A 19775-nucleotide genomic window follows, 5' to 3' on the forward strand; every position below is an offset into this window, starting at 1 on the left:
CCCATACATAGCTGTCCATTTCACATATGTCCACTGGACACATGTAATCTGGTCTAATTGGCTTCACAACATATTACTGTTGTCCTCACCTCTCTCTCTCAGGGGTTTGAGTGTCCAAATCTATCTCCAAATTAAGTGTATATGCACAGCTGTTGCTGTAGAAGAAATGGGCAGCTATGGAGCTTCCCTACACCCATCCTGCATATCCCTAGCTATTTTCCTTACTATCTTTCCCTTTTTGTGCCCCTTTTTCACCACTTTTCTATCAACGCTTTTTCATTTCTTGTAAAGGAATTAGTGCAGAAGTAAGTGGGAGTAAGCACTTTTAAGCAGCAGTAAGTGGGTTTAAGCTTGTTTGCACGGGGGTAAGCAATGCCTACACAGGTTAAGCAACTGAGAAACTAAATCAGTATAAGAAACTGTAACAGGAAGTTAGCAGTGCTTACCTCCGAGCAAACCCACACAAACCCGCTTACAACTGCTTAAAAATGCCTTAATCACTCTGTATCCAGTGGCCCTTGTTCTGCCCAGCAACAAAATAAACAGCCTCTACAAGGCTCAAACCCAGGACCCTGCATACCATAGCCAAAGCGATTTAAAATTAAGCCATGTCCGATATACATAACCCTGATGTTTTCACAAACATATCATGCAGCACAGTCATTCAACAGTACAGGAAATGTATTTATACATATAGATGTATGTTTTTGTGTGTGCGTGTGTGTGTGTGTGTGTGTATATATATATATATATATATATATATATATATATATATATATATATATATATATATATATATATATATATATATATATATATATATATACCGGGGAAGTCCACTGGGCCATAAAGAGCCCATTTTCAGTGGAGGCCTAGGGAGAAAAGCTCCAAGACATTACATTTTACATGTTACAATAAAAAAAACAATAGTTCAAACAGAAAGGTTAAACATTAAGTTATAAGACCTTAGTAGATTAACATTTAAACATATAGTTATTAGCCCTCAGTAGGTAAGGTGAACCTGTGCATGGAGGAAGTAGCAGTATATTTATTTGGAAAGTATAGTACATCAGATAGAAGAGAGAAGATCTGTCCCTGGTAGGGGAGAGATTGACTTTGGTTGAGATATAAGCAATAGTAGATGGTAATTGGAGAAGATTACAGATCAAGGTAGAAAAAGAGAGGGGGTTTAAAAAGGGTTATGTTGGAGTGTGACATGGGCATTCCCATTTGGAAGAAAGATGAGAGAATAGCTGAGATTTGAAATTGGCATAGTTTGGTAGGTTGTGTAGGTGGGAGGGGAGAGGGTTCCACTGTTTAGCTAAAGAGTAGGACAGTAGTAGTTGGCCAGGAGGGTGTGAGGGTTTGTGGACCTGAAGGAGATTTTGGTTTTTGGATCTGAGTGAGCTGCTGGGAATATAGGGTTTTAAGGATGTAGCAAAAAAAGGGCAGTTGTCAGGTTTAAAGATGAGCTTGTGGGAGATGTTGAGTTGTAGGCAACTGAAGTAGTTGGGTAGTTCAAGCCATTTGAGGGTGTGGAGGGTGTGGCAGTGGTGGGATGAGTTTTTTGAATTGGTTGCAAATTTGCAGATTTTGTGGTAGCAAGATTTGAGTTTGGATAGTAAGCCAAGATGGAGATTGGTAAACAGGGGGTACCTTACATAAGAGAGGAGAGAAGGAAGGTAGATGGAAGGGTTTGTCTGGTTGAGGGGGTGAGGAAGCGGTTGTGCCTGTAGAGGAGACCTAGTTTTTGGTGGGTTTTCTTGATTGAGAAGTGGATGTGGGTATCACATTTTAGTTCTTCATCAATGATGATGCAGAGAAGCTTGGTGTTGGGAACAAGTTCAAGGGGTGTGTTGTTCTGGCTGTGTATGGTGAATGCATTTTTGTCAATCATGGAGTTTTTCGTAGGGGAAAAAATCAAAAGTTTAATTTTATTTGCATTTAGAGCCAGATGGTTGGATTGCATCCAGATTTCTGTTTTGGAGAAGGCTAATTGGGTTTTTGCTAGGAGCTTAGAGGGAAAGAAGGCTTAACAGATGATTGTTGAGTCATCTGCATATTGGATGACAGAGGATTCTGGGATGGAGTGGTGGAGGTTGTTAATGAAATTATTGAAGAGTAGAGGAGCAAGGACAGAACCTTGTGGGACGCCTGTGGGTGTAGGTAGGAAGGGGGAGGTTAAAGTTTTCCACTGGGCAGCTTGTTGGCGGTTAGCCAGGTAGCTGGAAAACCAGGCTAAGGTGGTGGGAGAGAGATGAATGGTGAAGAGTTGGAAAATATACATATGCATACATCTACAGATATATATGTCTACATATATGTGTGTGTGTGTGTGTGTGTGTGTGTGTGTGTGTGTGTGTGTGTGTGTGTGTGTGTGTGTGTGTGTGTGTGTGTGTGTGTGTGTGTGTGTGTACATTTATACATATATATATATATATATATATATATATATATATATATATATATAGAAGAGAACGTAACGAATACATATATGACCAAAGGCACCGTTAATGTGGGTGAGGGGGCCCAAGCTAAATACATCTTGTAAGTATTGATATCACCCCCTCCCCCACAGCAAAATGGATCTGCCCTGAAATACAATACCAACTGTTGCAAGTCCTATACGCAGGATCCGACACCACATGGGCACAAGACGTTAACAGTAATCCATCCCACCTGTATGATGTCAGGATGGCATAAATAATATATCATGCAATACACTCTGGCTACGATAGGGAATGTACAATGTGGAAGCAATAAATATTCCGAAGATACATATACACACACATATATGCAGATATATATATATATATATATATATATATATATATATATATATATATATATATATATATATATATATCTACACATATACACACACAGAGATATGTATAGGAAGATACATATTTAGAGGGTGCACAACATACTGAACAGCCAGTATTCCTACAGTTGCCACCTTATCAAATGGACAGTGTATGAGTCACCCATACAAAAGACAATTGCTGCCTGAAACATATACTCACAAAGAAGTCAAAGGATATGACACCACACACATCTGCATACATAAAAAAGTTTTATTTGTGTACTATTACAGTAGTATAAGCCATGTCATATAGCTGTTTAGACTTTGAAATACATACAAACAGATTAATACAACTCTCAAGCAGATCATGTAATACAGTAATCGGAAAGCATAACATATGTTGCTGTCCAGGCCAAGGCTTGCAAGTAGTACAACAGTAAAGACAGACTGGGCCACAGGATAACAATCAATCAACAGTAAGTAATGCAAATGTATAGTCCAGCAGCCTCTACCTACACTCTGTACTCAATCCCTAGGGGGAAAAGACTTAAGTTGACACAATGGGATATATCTGTTACATAACAATGCATAAATGAAAACATCACAATCACACTGACAGACAGAAGAGTCAGTATGACAGTAAGCAGTAGGCCAGCAATGTTCCCAAGGTGAAATGTATGGTAATGTACAGCCATATACCGTAAGGCAGCTTACTACTGATATCCCTCACATGTTGTAACAGCCTAGGTTATTTATGGTGCATACCCCCTCTATAGACTGACGTACAGGAGCATATAACACTGTTACATACACTGACCTCTGGACTGCAGAAGGGCACACATGCTTTTGCAGATGAAGCCTACATATATATGTATATATATATATATATATATATATATATATATATATATATATATATATATATATATATATATATATGGAGCCAACCCCACAATGTGTGTGGGGGCCACAACAGCACTGGAATGATGGCAGGAATTGCAGCATGACATAATCACAGGCCACTACATAACAAACCCTTACTGTATGACATATGGACAAAGTCTGGTATGTAGGTGGAGGACAGAGGCTGGAACACAGGCCCATACGTGAAATAGTGTTGTCATACACTGAGCAGGTTGCTGGTGTTACAGGATAGTCTGCAACATACTCCTAGTCAGGAATATGAAGTCAGAAACACAAATTGATGTAGCCATGTACTGATAGCACTCAACACACACACTGCCAGTGATATATCTGACACAAGACCTGTGTGGTGGACAGACAAGACATAACAGGTACACGTCTGGCCATCATGTGGATAGGCCCACATTTGAGAGCTATGCAGACAGGCTGCATTCCATGTGAAACTAGCATGTACACACAAACCCTTTACACTGGTGCTATACAATGCATATAACAACACTATTCACACTCTGTAGTTCTGGAACCTTATACAAATATGTAGCTGGCCTGAACTGCAAGTCCTCTTGTAAGAGGTATTGCTACCTGCTATCTGTAACACTGCTGCCCACACACAGGAAGGATGTCCACCATAAAGGAAAGGTAAAGAGACCATGCCCACATGATGTAGGGATTTATAGTAGTGGGTTTCCATGACAGAGGTAATTGGAAGTACTACACAGCATACTGCATGCAGGTAGCAACTGGAGGACACTGATTGGTGCTGAGGCCATCACCTGATCATGTGCATCATCTACAAAATCCATGCTGCAATCTATTCAAAGCAGCTCAATCCATTTACTGGAGAGAGAATGAGATAGAGAGAGAGAAAGTGAGTGAGTGAAAGAAAGAAAGAAAGCTAAAGACCAAGCCAAAGGCAATGAAAAAAAAAAAACAACACAAAAAAAAAATATCCAAGCAAACTATCCAGAAGCGATATCATTCCCACAACAGGTATGTGAAGTATATATGCATGTAATTGACTATAGTACTTGGTCCATAATAATGGGATAGATGACGTGGAATTATTTATATGCTCCATCAGGTGTTGATGTAAGGATGTCCAGCTGAACAACTGCTATGGACAATAGTGTCTGTTCCAGAGGGTAGTGGGCCTTACCCATCAACTGTGCAGAGCAGCACTGACTGACAAGATGTTAGCCATCATAGTGAGTGTTGTGAAATGGAAACCATGTATATTACTGTGGCCAATAGCTGATGTTGGAAGCAATGCCATAATGATGGACACGTGGATTCCAGAGCCCACTACTTGCAGGACACTCAAGTTAATATGTAATTTAGCATGCTGAAATGCCATAGGTGGGTAATAGGCTTACCTGCAATCTGTTTCTATATATACCCCCTATTGTTACGCTGTGTCGATATATGGCACCTATCTGTGTTATAGCAAGGCAGAACAGTGCAGCTGTGCAGGAAGGAGAGTTAGAGATTGTGGACCTGATGTCTGAATATACCCCATAGATATATATATATATATATATATATATATATATATATATATATATATATATATATATATATATATATATAGGTATGTGTGTGTGTGTGTGTGTGTGTGTGTGTGTGTGTGTGTGTGTGTGTGTGTGTGTGTGTGTGTGTGTGTGTGTGAGTGTGTGTGTGTGTGTGTGTGTGTGTGTGTGTGTGTGTGTGTGTGTGTGTGTGTGTGTGTGTGTGTGTGTATGTGTGTATATATATATATATATATATATATATATATATATATATATATATATATATATATATATATATATATGTATATACATACATGTATGTCTACAGATATACAGACGTATATATATATATATATATATATATATATATATATATATATACATATATGTAAACACATATATACAACATAATATATATCTACACACACACATATATATATTGGGACCACATTGCCCTTGTCTGTGAAGGTGAGATTTGGAATTTGGGGAAGGATACCAGGTATATTTGTGGAGGTGGGTTGGGTTGGTAGATAGAGAAGATAGCCTACAGGGGTGGTATATGACACATGTGGTGGAAAGCACCCTGGATGGTGAATGTCATCTGCGATGTGGAAGCCCCATGAACCCCCATATGAAAACAATGGGAACAAGGCCCCCACCCATTACCAGTCACAACAGCAGCTTCACGGCCGTGAAGGTGCCTGGGCTGGCAGCTGAGCAGGAGGAGCATGTGGAAACTGTGATTGTGTACTGAGGGCCTCAAGGTGCTGTAGTACATCCCCAAGTCTCTGTGGAGCTCCCTATGCACCAGACCCTGGACCTGACATCAGGTGACAGGATCATGTCTGTCTTTGCCCTCAGGGGGGACACCATCCCCTGAGGTGTTTCCAGCAGAAGGTGTTGCAGGACCAGTAGATGAGGAGCCCCCAGAGTGGGTCCCACATGTAATGTGGCCTGGTATCATAGCTAGATGAGGTGGGAGAGGTGGTTCTTCTGGCATCTGCTCCCTAACCATGCTATAGTGTCACTATTATAGAACATATGTGGATAGTAATAGTCCACACATTCCCAGATCATGTCCAACAGCATGCATAGATATCCCCGATAACACATAACAACAGATGTGCAGCAATCACATAGCAAACAGACCACATGCATATATGGAACCCTAGTGGCCCTGACAATGGCATGCAGGTGACATTGTCCATAACAGGCCAGTAATGATAGTATCCCCACAGGGAAGATGGCTACAAATATATAGCATAAAGTGTGGTACAATACAATATATGTCCCAATGGTAGATACCTGTAGCCATACCTATTTAGTTGTGTGAACAGTTTATTGTCACAGATATGATGTGGGGGAGACAGAGATGTGTATTAAGAACTATGGTAACCTTGCTGTATGAGGTGCTCGGACATTTTTCCATCTTTATTTCTTTCAGGCAAGATGTCACATGGCAGACTACCTGTCTATTCAGCAGACAAAAATTAGGTCATCATCACACACCTGATACAGCACTACCAGGTGCTGTTTGGCAACAGCCCATGAGCAGCAGGAGTGGGCCACCTGTGGAATGATCTAGTCCACAGGGTCAATGATGTTGCCCTACACAACCGCAGTTATGAGCAGGTCCAGCATCATTGCAGCGACCTGCTTCACAATGCCCATTGGTGGGCTGCTGCAGTCTGGAGGGATCACCTCACAACAGGGGGGGGTCATGCCATCCATTCCCCTGACACGTGTTGAGGAGCTCCACACCAGCCTCATGGTGGAGAGTACAGTGGATGTGGGTGCTACCCACACACCAGCCACAGGCACATCACTAGACCACTGTTGCATATCCATCTGCATCTGTACAGGTAGATCATGCATATGTGAGATGATATATATATATATATATATATATATATATATATATATATATATATATAGACATATATATATATATATATATATATATATATATATATATATATATATAGTCTGTTGCTGTGTAGTAGTAATAAACAGATGTGCATAAGCTGTAGTATAGTGGACTTGTACTGTTGATGTACTGCAATGCTGCACCCACCCTTTATCAATGCCACAGCTGTGGCTACTGACATCACATCTCTCACACACTTATGTAGGTCCATCTGATATACCTCCAAGGCAGCAGCCTGTAGCTGGTGAGTATGGTTTATGTCCATACTTGCCAATACACCGGTTATGTTATGGCTATGGTATATTCCATGTACACATCTAACACACCTACCCATAATGCATGCCGTACATGTTCACATATTGTTGCTATTAACTGCACTGCATCACAGTGGTGACCATGATGTTGTATCTGAAGGGTATGTCAGACACCTGCAATATAACTAGCATCCTGTCATTGCAAAATGTGCCCACAGAGATGAACATAATGGTGGGACAAATGGCCTACAGTAGTGACATGTGTGAAACATCACCCTTATACAGTGCTACAACAGTGTATATACCAGTTTTACAATGGCAGCTGTTACAGATCTACACTACACCATATCATAATACTGCAGTCCACAACCCTTAAAACCTGCAATGTGGTCCCAACATGAGCAATGACTGTGTAATATGGAATCATAGGTTAGGGAAGCAAATGTGGGGAATACATACCTTCACAAACACTGGAAGCATATGTGTGTACACACTCCAAATAAAATATAGTGGAAGTAGCTGTTGAGGTACTGAATGCATGCATTTGTCATGGAAATGCACCTTTCAGCAAGTACACGTCCACAATGTCACACCACATATTGGTCTGCTGTCAAAGACGTTTGGCCTTCAGATGTGCACACTTACCTGCAGCAGAGGCAGCCGTGGCTTGCACACATCTTACATGACATGGCGTGGGTCTCATACCCAACAGGTAGCACCCATGAGCTGGACATGTAGCCTTACCTCACCACTGCATATACCAAGGCAAACAGTGTAGACAGTCATTTATGTGGCAAGGATGTATGGGACAGGAATGATTTAGGAAATAAACAGTTGGCCATCCAAGGCAGATGATGTCACATGTAGCAAACCGGTCATGTGGACTGCCTAATAACATGCCACAACACTGAGGGAGTTGCAGGAATGTCTAGTAAGTACTGACTGTACAGTACCCGTGTCAGCAATTGCTTGGACTCTGTAAAGGTGTGGCCTATGAGTTAGGGTAATCAGATGTGACAGTTGTACCACAGGAAACATCAGCCAGGCCTCTCTACAGATAGTGTATGCATAACAGAAGAGGTCCCCAAAAGTCATGCATTGCAATGTGTACTGGTGTACCATGACCACGTTTGAAACCTACAGACAGTATCATATAAGATATATGTGCTGCACAACCAATGCATCACCCCACCTCAGGCCCATCATCCCCATCTGTACTGTGTCGGTGCCAGTGCACACCTGCATTTTTGCCATTCATTAGCTGGGGCCAGTCTGTTACACATGGTGTTCAGTGTTTGGGACACTGCAAACTGACACACATATGTAGACCATAGTTGTCAAGCATCTGCAAAAAGACTGAAGGTGGGGAGGGGTTGTCACCATGACACACCAGTGCACTGCAGCAGGGATACTAAGGATGCCATGAATGGCTGTATCTGCACACAGTCAGGGTCAGGAACTGTGGGAGATGGTTTACCTTTATATGTGCGTATTGCACAAGGGTGAACAGCAATTTTCCAGAAGGCAGTTTGCAAAGTTTACAAATGTCTATCAGAAAAAGGCTTGAATGTGCAATGAGCAAATGCACAGTGAGATTCTCTCATTGCACATTCGACATTCTGGGGTGTATTGCATTATAGTGTGGATTGGGAAATGGTTCCTTTCCCCACTGTAGTATGATCTCGGCGTTAGAATAATAAAGTGGGGGGCACAGCCCCCCACATGAGAGGTGCAGGGGGACTTGACCCCTGCTTTATACTTCATTTTTTTTTGTTCAACATTAATGTTCGAAAAACAGCAATCTGTTTTTGATTTGCTGTTTTTCGAACATTAAGGACTGTCGACGTTTTCACATTCGTGATTTTGAATCGCTCATATGAGCACTCAAACCACTGTGATTCATGTTTATGAAGGTAAACTGTGGCAGATGTAACCCTGACGCCACAGCAATAGTGACGGCAGTGTGTGAACTCTTAGGGATGTGCACATGAGTTGACCTCGCAATCATGCAGAGTTGGGGGAGATGTGTAGGGCAGACTGACCATATCCTGGCAAATGCAGATGGCCCATGCTAGTATACCCCTGCCAGGAATAGTGACTGCTGTAGTACACATAATAGTAGGTGCAAGAAACCGTCATGATAAGGGCGTGTACACATATGCACCAATGAAGTGTATGCATCACGGTCAGCATCAGCACAACTAACACATTTGTTAGACACTGCGTTTGATTGTACTGGACATATGTCACATATCAGGCTCATGTAATGTTAACATATGCAGTGATGTGGTCCCATGGCATATCAAGGAAGAGGGCATCATATCAATCAGGGTGTGTACACTCCCCATAGTCATGGTAAGATTTGACGGTTGTCTGTGTAGTAGTATCATATTGTTAATACATGCACCGCTGATGTTGACATCTGTAAATCAGACATCAGGCATTCACAAATGACATCTGTCCACATATCATCCCAGGTATGTTTCAGACAAACACATAGGGGCTGTGAGCATTAGAGTAGGCATAACTGACACAGTAATACACATTCAGCAATGGTGTGCAGACCTGTGAGTTATGGCAGGGTGCAGAACAGGTGCACAGCAATACTGTGTACATGGGTGCAGTGTTTTCCAGGGGAAGGGGCATCACCTACTAACACAACCCATGCATCACACACATGTATACTATTGCTAGTATTGCTTGACTATAGCTGCAGTGCATGCTATTGAGTACCATATGTTATGCATGTTGACAGATGGGTAATGGGAGGTCTCTGTGTACTATCTTTGTGCAACCTCACCTGTAAGTGTGTATGTGTGTGGTGGGGGGGGTTATTTTGTCTATAAGTGCAATCTGGTGGAGTGGAGGGGGGTTCATGCATGTAGGATGTGTGTATGCATGTGTGTGTGTGTGTTTGTGTGGGTGTCCATGTAAGCACATGTCTGATTCTGGGGTTGTTCATATGCCAGTACTTCCCATTGGAATCGTGCAGTACATGGACTGACAATTGACACACCAGGAATACTTGTCTGATATGTTATCTCATGACAGCTGATAGTATGATAAGGTCTATAGCATGGAACATGCATTGGTAGGGAAACTAGACACCAGGTATACTGTTAAAATTGCAATCAGCAGGAAGGTGAACTACTACCCATGTATGCAGCACTACAGATGCATTGGGGATTTAATAGACAATACCAAGGAGTGTATCCATGTATTACTGTTGTCCACATAATAAGTTGATTGAGCAACAGATCATGCATCTACTGAACAATAGTTACATATGACACTCCAGTGTGTGGCATTATTGAGTGACCGTAGTAGCCCCTAACATATCGGGGCCATGCTCACGATGTCCGGACATACCCAGGGTGAACACTGGATGAAAGCAGTGAGTCCTTGTAAAACCTACTTCAAGCAAGTCAAATAGCTAATGGAATAACAAGTCATGTATTGTGATCACTTGTCTAGGCATTTAGAAGAATGATACATTAATGAGTGGTACTAATGAGTGTATGTTTCCAAGTGTGATGCAGAATGGGAAACGTACGTGAATAAACTTGGGACAGACTGTAAACTCAGGGACAGGTAGGTTATATGGTGGAATTTCAGTGTGTGTGTGTGTGTGTGTGTGTGTGTGTGTGTGTGTGTGTGTGTGTGTGTGTGTGTGTGTGTGTGTGTGTGTGTGTGTGTGTGTGTGTGTGTGTGTGTGTGTGTGTGTGTGTGTGTGTGTGTGTATATGTGTGTGTGTATGTGTGTGTGTATGTGTGTACTGTTATGCAATGCCATACAGGTCTTAAAGTGCATTTCTTGTTTTCCCTCACTGGTGGCGAGGTGGGTCAGGGTCCCTCCTGCATGCAATCTGATGTTGATGTCCATACAAACACCGAAAATGATGATAGGTGTGTTGAGGCATAGGTGGGGTTGTCAGAGGCCGAAACTGCACCATCGTTTGACATCCCCCTGTTATTCACCCCATCCCCACACACAGTCACAGTGCCTATAGATACCCCATCACCAGTTGCCATAGCAGTGGGGCAGTTGGCGGTTGGTGGCAGTGCACAGGAAAGTGTGGTATTTATGGCTGCTGTGTCTGGACACAGCAGGCATAGCCGGATGTCCGGTAGAACACACCATAGCCAGATGTACCGGGGTGCTTGTGGGAGGGCCGCTGGTTATCGTGCCCCTGACAGAAAAGCCACAACTGGTACCACCAGATGCAGTTTCAGACTGTCATTGGGGCATAGGCATGTATGGAACTGTACATCAGACAGGGTCTGAGGCTGCAGAGGGCTGCTTTCTCATCTGTAAGTGACAACATCCATGAACTTGCAGGTGCCCTCCGTGATTATACAAAGGTCATGGATAGATGGTTGGGTGAGATGGTGGGCCTTATTAACCATGGATTGTCCATGCTAGAACACGTGGTGGGAGTGGGGTGATGGTCGCCTGGATGTAGGCCAGCAACATCAACATCTAGCAATCAACATGGATGTGCAAGGACACCAAGCCACTCCCATAATAGCAGTACCAGCCCCAGCACTGCAGGGGGGGGCGTTGTCCACACCACACCACAGCAGGCCATGTGCATGTGGCCCTGGCCAGTCCCAGGAGGGACCTGGTTCCAGCAGACATATGTCATCATCAGGGGAGAGTAGCGCATCAAGGCATGTACCTGGATGTGCCCATGGAACCCCTGGCAGGCACAGTTTGTGCTTCCGTGGCTGGAGGTGGTGAACTGCTCAGCCTGCCAGGTATGGTCTGCAGCTGTTCAAGAAACACCTGTATAGGGCAGCCACATGGCAGAACTGTGTGCATGCATACCCACACAGTATACAAACACACCTAGGGCAACCACATACCTACACACACATCACCACACCCATGTCAGCAACTTACACCCCTTGCCCACACACATGGTGTCAAATGTATGGCCCACCCTAGGTCTCTGGTAAACCAACAACATACCCTGTACATATGATGATACATGTGCCACATCCCTGTCATCCATAACATCGATGCAGGGACAGACTAATATGGTTCTGATGCACACGGTGACTGTACTACAGTGTACCAATGTACTGCTGTGTAACATGTTGTCAGCAGTAATGTTTAATGCTTACATGTCAGGTAGTGTAGCTATCCAGCCATGATGCATTATAGCTGTTAGTAACACTGAGTGTTTGTGGTCTCCATAATGTTATCCATTTGTGTTTGAGGTGTACATGTGTTAGCAGGAGGATGGTTTGTTGTCATATCTCACAAGGGGTATGGCACTGTGGTGACACCATGGCTGTGCCATATCCTGGGTACAGTTGAACATGTCACAGGTCTGATTAACAGTTACTGCCTGTGCCACATGGACAGGTGACCCCCGGGACATGTATATTCAGCAACCTGAAGTAGATCCCTTCACATACACACACACATTCTTACTTGGCAACACTGGGACTAGACCCCTAGCTAGGTAATTAGTGCTACTGATGTGTGTGGCTTTAATTCCACACACCACACAGCGTTTAGTGTGAGGTGTGTTCCAGGTTACATGTTACATGCAGAACATCTCCAGGCATGTACAGTATGGTAATGGGGATGTAATGGTTGTATATGGACAATACATAACTGTGACATATCATCACATACACATTAAGAGACACATAACAGGCAGACACACATCTGAGTGACCTGGGCCTGTCAGTGCTAACTAACTTGTCAGTGTGTCCAATGTGTTACATGTAGGCTGCACACAGCACATGCATAACTGGGCTGGGTTGTGTTATCAGTTACATTTATGGTTGATGGTGACAGTGGTTACCATACACTGGCACATGGGACATGTACTGGGGTTACCATGGTGTAATGACAATGTACACAGCACCCACACTCCACTGTGGATATTGTATGAACTGGAACCCATGATGACACTCTGACATACCGACCATTACACATTTACCAGGACTGCAATACTACCCATTGTCCATCCCAAGAGTGGTACTACAGGGATATGCATCTAATGCACATGCCACAGGCATAGTAGGGTGATGCATTGTCATGCCTCTGCTATGGGCAGCAACATCACTATCCATACTACTGTGTGGCAATGTGTATTGTAATAGGAGTATGTGGCCTCGGAATGCTGTACCCTACAGATATACACGCATGCACACATACACACACTTGCCAGAACACAGTGGGTATCCCATACCTATCAACCCATTTGTACAACAGTGTTGTGCTGTTACTACAAGGCTCAGGTAGCCTTTAGGGAGAGGAGCATAACAGGGTAGATGTAATGTCTGGTACAGCAGCAGCCACATCTAACTATGGCAATGGGTGTTGCAGTGGGTGTGAAGGGCCTCATGGTATTCCCAACTACAGGTGTACTAACACACAGACACTGATATCCTCAGTAATGCACATGTATACATTTGTCTGTACTGGGATGAATTGCTGCAGGTGGTCATAGGTGTGTACCTGGCTATTGTCCATGGAGAGATGGGAAGTGTAGGGGATGTGTGTACAGTGGTATCATGCCACCTGCCATGTGCCAGCAGGAAATCTATCTATAGACACCAATGTGCTGATCCTCAGAGTGAGAGTGACATGCATCAGCCAATCCTCTGGGTGCCTCCTGAAAATGGCTGTTGAGGTGATCCAGTTGACATGTATGCAACATGTATTACAAAACATGGTTATTGCCTGTGTTGGAGATCTGTACCCAAGCATGTTCTGTAGACTGTGGTTGTGTAGTGGAGTTACCAGTGGCATATAGTGCATACAAGGTGTTGTGTCCTATCTGTGCCAGTTATAACACAGCTGGGCAGACATGTCAGTGTCAGTCAAGAATAGATTGCCTGTATGTATCCAAGCTGGATACCTGACATCTGCACATCTGTATAAGGACTGACAGACATCAGCTTAACAACTAGCTATGCAGTAGGATGAATGTGTCGACAGATAGATGTCTGACACCAATATGTATGCCATTACTACATGTCAGAAGTCTACAGTTAATTTCCACATGTCAGATCATTATCCATTAGGAAATATATACTGTCACACAGCACACACACCAGGAACATAACAGTGAGGAATCAGAGTCCATCTATGCATGCAAGGGTGCTTGTTACCAGAACTACAATTAGCAATCTACTCTTGCTTGGGAAAGCAGTGTCAACAGTAGTAACGGCATAATACACTATATTCCAGTGTGACGTCACATAACCTGGGATACTACCCTTGTATGTAACACATTCACATGGATAAGAGTGTTGTACAGGTCATATGTACTCAAGTGTCCCAGAGATGACATTCACACCCCTTGCTACTGTACTGACAGCACATAGACGGATGTTATGTACATAGCATCACATACACCTATTACAGATGCCATTACCCTACTATGTTATCAGACTGGGATGTGAGCACAGGTTACCAGGGCTGAGCCATGCTTAGCAGGTGTCACCATTGCTGCAATATAACAGCTAAGCAGATTTGCCCACTGGTAAGCAAAGCCTACACGATGTAAGCACCCGTACGTTTTACCGTACCTTAGCACTGCTTAGCTTCACTCAAACCCATGCAAACCTGCTTAAAGCTGCTCAAAACTGCCTTAACCACTCTGTATCCAACAGCCTTTGTTCTACCCAGCAACAAAATAGACAGCCCTTGCAGGTCTTGAACCCAGGACACTGTACTCTATAGTCACAGCAGTTAACCACTACACGATGGCAACTGTGAAGATAGTTATTATATTTCCAATACATCTGTCAGTAGACATATTGAATAGTATTGAACAATCGCTGTTACTTCTACAATTGTATAGTACATGGTAGTGATATTACTGTTGCATCACATATGTTGTTATATCTAAAAATACACATATCAGATACATACAGTGTGATACATCTGGGAAGGTATACACAAGGTTCATAGGTTCATAGGTTGGTACAAGGCTGTCAGCCCTAGGGCCTATACAAGCCTAGCCATAACAATTCCCAGGCTATTTCTTCCCACACTATTTACAAGAGTAATGTTTACACATGACAAGGATATGGATAAATATATATACATATGTAGATATATGTCTAGATGTACATACACATATATATTCATGTATATATATTTATGCACATCTGTATAGTGCATCATATATATGGCCATTTATAGATCTCTCTGCATATGGATATATATATATATATATATATATATATATATATATATATATATATACATATGTATGTACATCATATATGTACAGATATATCTATTTATGTCGATATATATGTAGTTATCTATAACTATATATGCATATATATCTATACAGATATATCTATTTATGTTGATATATATGTAGATATCTATAACTATATGTGCATATATATATATATATATATATATATATATATATATATATATATATATATATATATATATATATATATATATATATATATATATATATATATATATATATATATATATATATATATATATATATATATATATATATATATATATTTACTATATGTCTAGAACATGAAGTGGAGTCCTACCTCAGCACCAATAGGCTCAACCTCTTAGTGCAAGGGGATGTCATGTATGTATTGCAGTTATATATGCAGACTGTTGCTACTGTAACAGGGGTTGTCTTAATAACCATGTTGTGTGTGGGAGGTCACATCTGCTATTGACATGTACGCCATCAGTTACTGATAGGCATTCTAAGGACATCATAGTACAGTACCACTGATAGCACAGTTATTATCCTGTGGTCTAGAGCAGAGATATGACCAATATATGTGGATAGCTTGGCACTCTCTGGTCAGTCCAGAGGTATACACAGATACCCTTCGTGCGAGGCATGTGGACCAAGTCTGACATTGTGGATGTTAACAGCCATGTACATAGATATATCATGTAAAAACTGGACTACATATGCCCACACAGTTAATGCATTCACACACTCCTGTCTGTCCTGACACATAATAACTGGTGGTACAAGGTCACATGACCACATACAAGTAGTTAGTGACATACATCTGTACAGAATCCCACTGCTTTGTCAGAAATACGCAATAGTTATGGTGGCCCAGCAGCTGTACTTCTTGCAAATATCTGGATATAACATCACATTGGGTAATTACACTAAACTGCTAGGCATGTAACAAAGCACTGTGCAAATTACAGGCAGACTGCCACAACACTGGCCTACATTTCATATGGGGGAATACACATGTACCTGCAAATATAGCAGCCTCTTCAGGCATGCCACGGCACAGAGTAACAGACACCTGTGTGAAAGTGCATATCCACAACCAATGTGAACACAGCCACAGCCACATATAGTATGCAAGCTTAATATTACACTATATAAACTGTCTGATCAACACCATCCTCATATGTGCCACTCACACTCTAACCCTACATATACTGGGTCATGACACAGTGTGGTCCAATGCCTGTCTCTGGTATGAGACACATGTGTGTTTGGCCGTACAAACATGTGAGCCAATAGGGTACCATATACTGGAGCAGCATGTAACATCAGATAGAGCAGGACCAAGAACAATGACATCTACCACAGTCTGTACACAGGCCAAGGTACATATTCGCAATACACATACTGTCGACAATCACCATAAGTATACAAACCCCACTACTGTACACACAACCAGAGAATGCACAGGTTATGTCCTCATAAATAACCCCTACTATACATAACATGTCTAGCAGTTGGATATCTGCCTTGTTATCAGGTATGATGTCAATAAACAATTGTGTACAGAACATATGCACCTCTTACTGCATGACATATGTACACAGGTTGACAGACTTGTGGCTGGAGCCACAAACATGGGCCAATATTGACATGTTGCAGTGATACCCTCATACATGTACTGTTGTAACAGGGTTTGTTTTGACATATGTGCTATGAGGGATATAATGTCAGTAACTGTCATGGTTGTCACCATGTACTGACTGCAATCCTCAGACTATGCTTCTGCAGTTCTAAGATAGGTGATCTATGAGTAACACAAGAAACATAAGACTCCAAACACTGCACAGTCTGCAGATAACCCTACAGGTGGGAGTTTCCTCAAACACATAACACTATCATGACAGGTATTAAATCATGTAGACCAGCCATATCCACACAAACCTTATTAAACCAACATTACTCCAAATGCAGAAGAGCAACATTTACATTCTATAGTCATGTCTGGAACATCCCCCTCCTGATTGTTGGCCTGTCTCCACAGTGTATGTTGTTAGAGGTATATCCCAATACCATCTTTGATGCTGTTTGTCAAACATCATGAGATTCTGCTCACAGTGAATGAAAAAGCCCAACACCCCAATGATGTTCTTAGGTATAGGAGTGTGTTTCCATGCAATTGGCTATGGGAATGTTACAACAGCTGTTCCACATGTAATCAGCTAGTGAGGGACTCTAATTAATGCAAAGGTCATCAGCTGATCATGAGCATCACTTACAAAACACAAGCTCCTGCCTAAGCACATCCGCCAGAGAGGGAGTAAGAGAGACAGATAGAGACAAAGTAAGACAGGGAGGGGGTGGGAGAGTAAAACCTAAGCATGTTTGCATCACACACTTACCAGTAGGGGTTTCAAACCCCTGACTGACTACATATTGCTATCACATGTCAATGCAGTTATTGCATGCACCACAGAGCTTACATGCTGGAGAGCTGTCCAAATGTATATCTAATGGTGAGTGACATCTGCAACAGTGATAAAGGAGAGATAAGGTAGGTGTAGTACACATGCCTGTCCACATGAACAGGTGACACAGCCACACTCTCTCAGGGACTCACAAAAATTATCACAGTTGGCAGGGTCAGAATTAGACTTCCTAACTAGCTAGTTTGCCACAATACAGTAATACGCAAGTATTACATGCACCACAGGGGTTATCAGGATGATATATGGGCAAAGGGTATGTGAATGTGTCTGACATCAGAAGCCATGGTTCAGTAGGCCAATGGGAGTTGTAGTGAGTGTGAATGGCGTCAAAATCATTATACTCCACAAACACAGACACAGACACAGGTTGCCAGTACTGACATGCATGGGTGCATTGCTTCGCAGGTGTGTAGTGGTTGACTGTTCCAGAAGGCTGTACAAGGCTATGTAAAGAGTATACATTGGCATCAGGCTACATGCAAATGGTCTGCAGTGTGGCTCAGGGGTGTAGTGCCTGGATTGGCCCACATGCATCTGGTGCCTTTCTCCCCGGGCCTCTGTTGAAAATCGGAATTGTTCCAAGTCAGACTTTCCCCTGGTTAACAAATGTTAAATAAATAAAATAAAATAAACATAGGTGGGTATTGTATTCACCATCCAGTCATCTGGGTTACTATTGTGGGTGGCCAGTGCTGTGCAATGCTTGCCATGTATGTGTTCTATAGTCCATGACATGGATGATGTCTGGGATGTGCACACATCCCACATGCATGTTCTGTGACATGTGGAAGTGTACCTGGGGTGTCTGGTGCATGCTGTGTACACAGATTGTTATCATCAGATGTGCCATTCCTGGTCTCATGTGGTGGGAAATGGCAATGGACACGAGGTTGATTCTGCACCTATATTGACAGCATGATACAGGTATTCCCTGGTGTCAGTGGCATCTGTCCATACAGGGCATGTGTATGAGGCATGGTATGTTGTTTGTGGGTTACATTTGCTGGCACTACCATTGTTGCAGGCATCCAGTGGGGAACATAGTGAAGGAGCATTGCATGTAATTATGTGCCTATTGTAGTGATGGGACAAGATGCCATGCCTTCTGTAGTCTGCTGCAATCACACCATGATTATTATCTGTGGGCAATATGCAGGGAACTACCAACATAGTGGTTGTTGCCTAGCCGAGTGTGTTTGTGTATGAGACATGGGTTTAGAGTGTTCTCTGGGTAATACAAGGGTTGCCTAAATTGTTCGCCAGGCCCTGATGTCACATGTAGGGGTATGGATTGTCAACCCCAGCCTCTCTGCTGTTTGACAACTGTTATCTTTGTAAGGTGCACATTGTGAGACCCACCATATAAGAAATTTGCAAAACCCACTCCAAAACGAGTCCAGTTGTTACACACTCATAGCCACTGCCACACATGATATGAATGACAAACACACACATATACACACACACACACACACACACACACACACACAAAGTCTCACAGTTACCATGTCTGGGATTGGAACTCCCACCTAACTAGTACATTACACTACAGCATTATGCAGTTATAGCATATGCCACAGAGATTAGTGGGCTACTCCTTCCCCAAAGGTGTATTTCAAAGTGAATGACATCAGCAGGCTTGCCAA

The sequence above is a fragment of the Protopterus annectens genome, chromosome 8.part0 (genome assembly GCF_019279795.1).
Source record: "Protopterus annectens isolate FY-2018-M chromosome 8.part0, PAN1.0, whole genome shotgun sequence".
Lineage (NCBI taxonomy): Eukaryota > Metazoa > Chordata > Ceratodontiformes > Protopteridae > Protopterus > Protopterus annectens.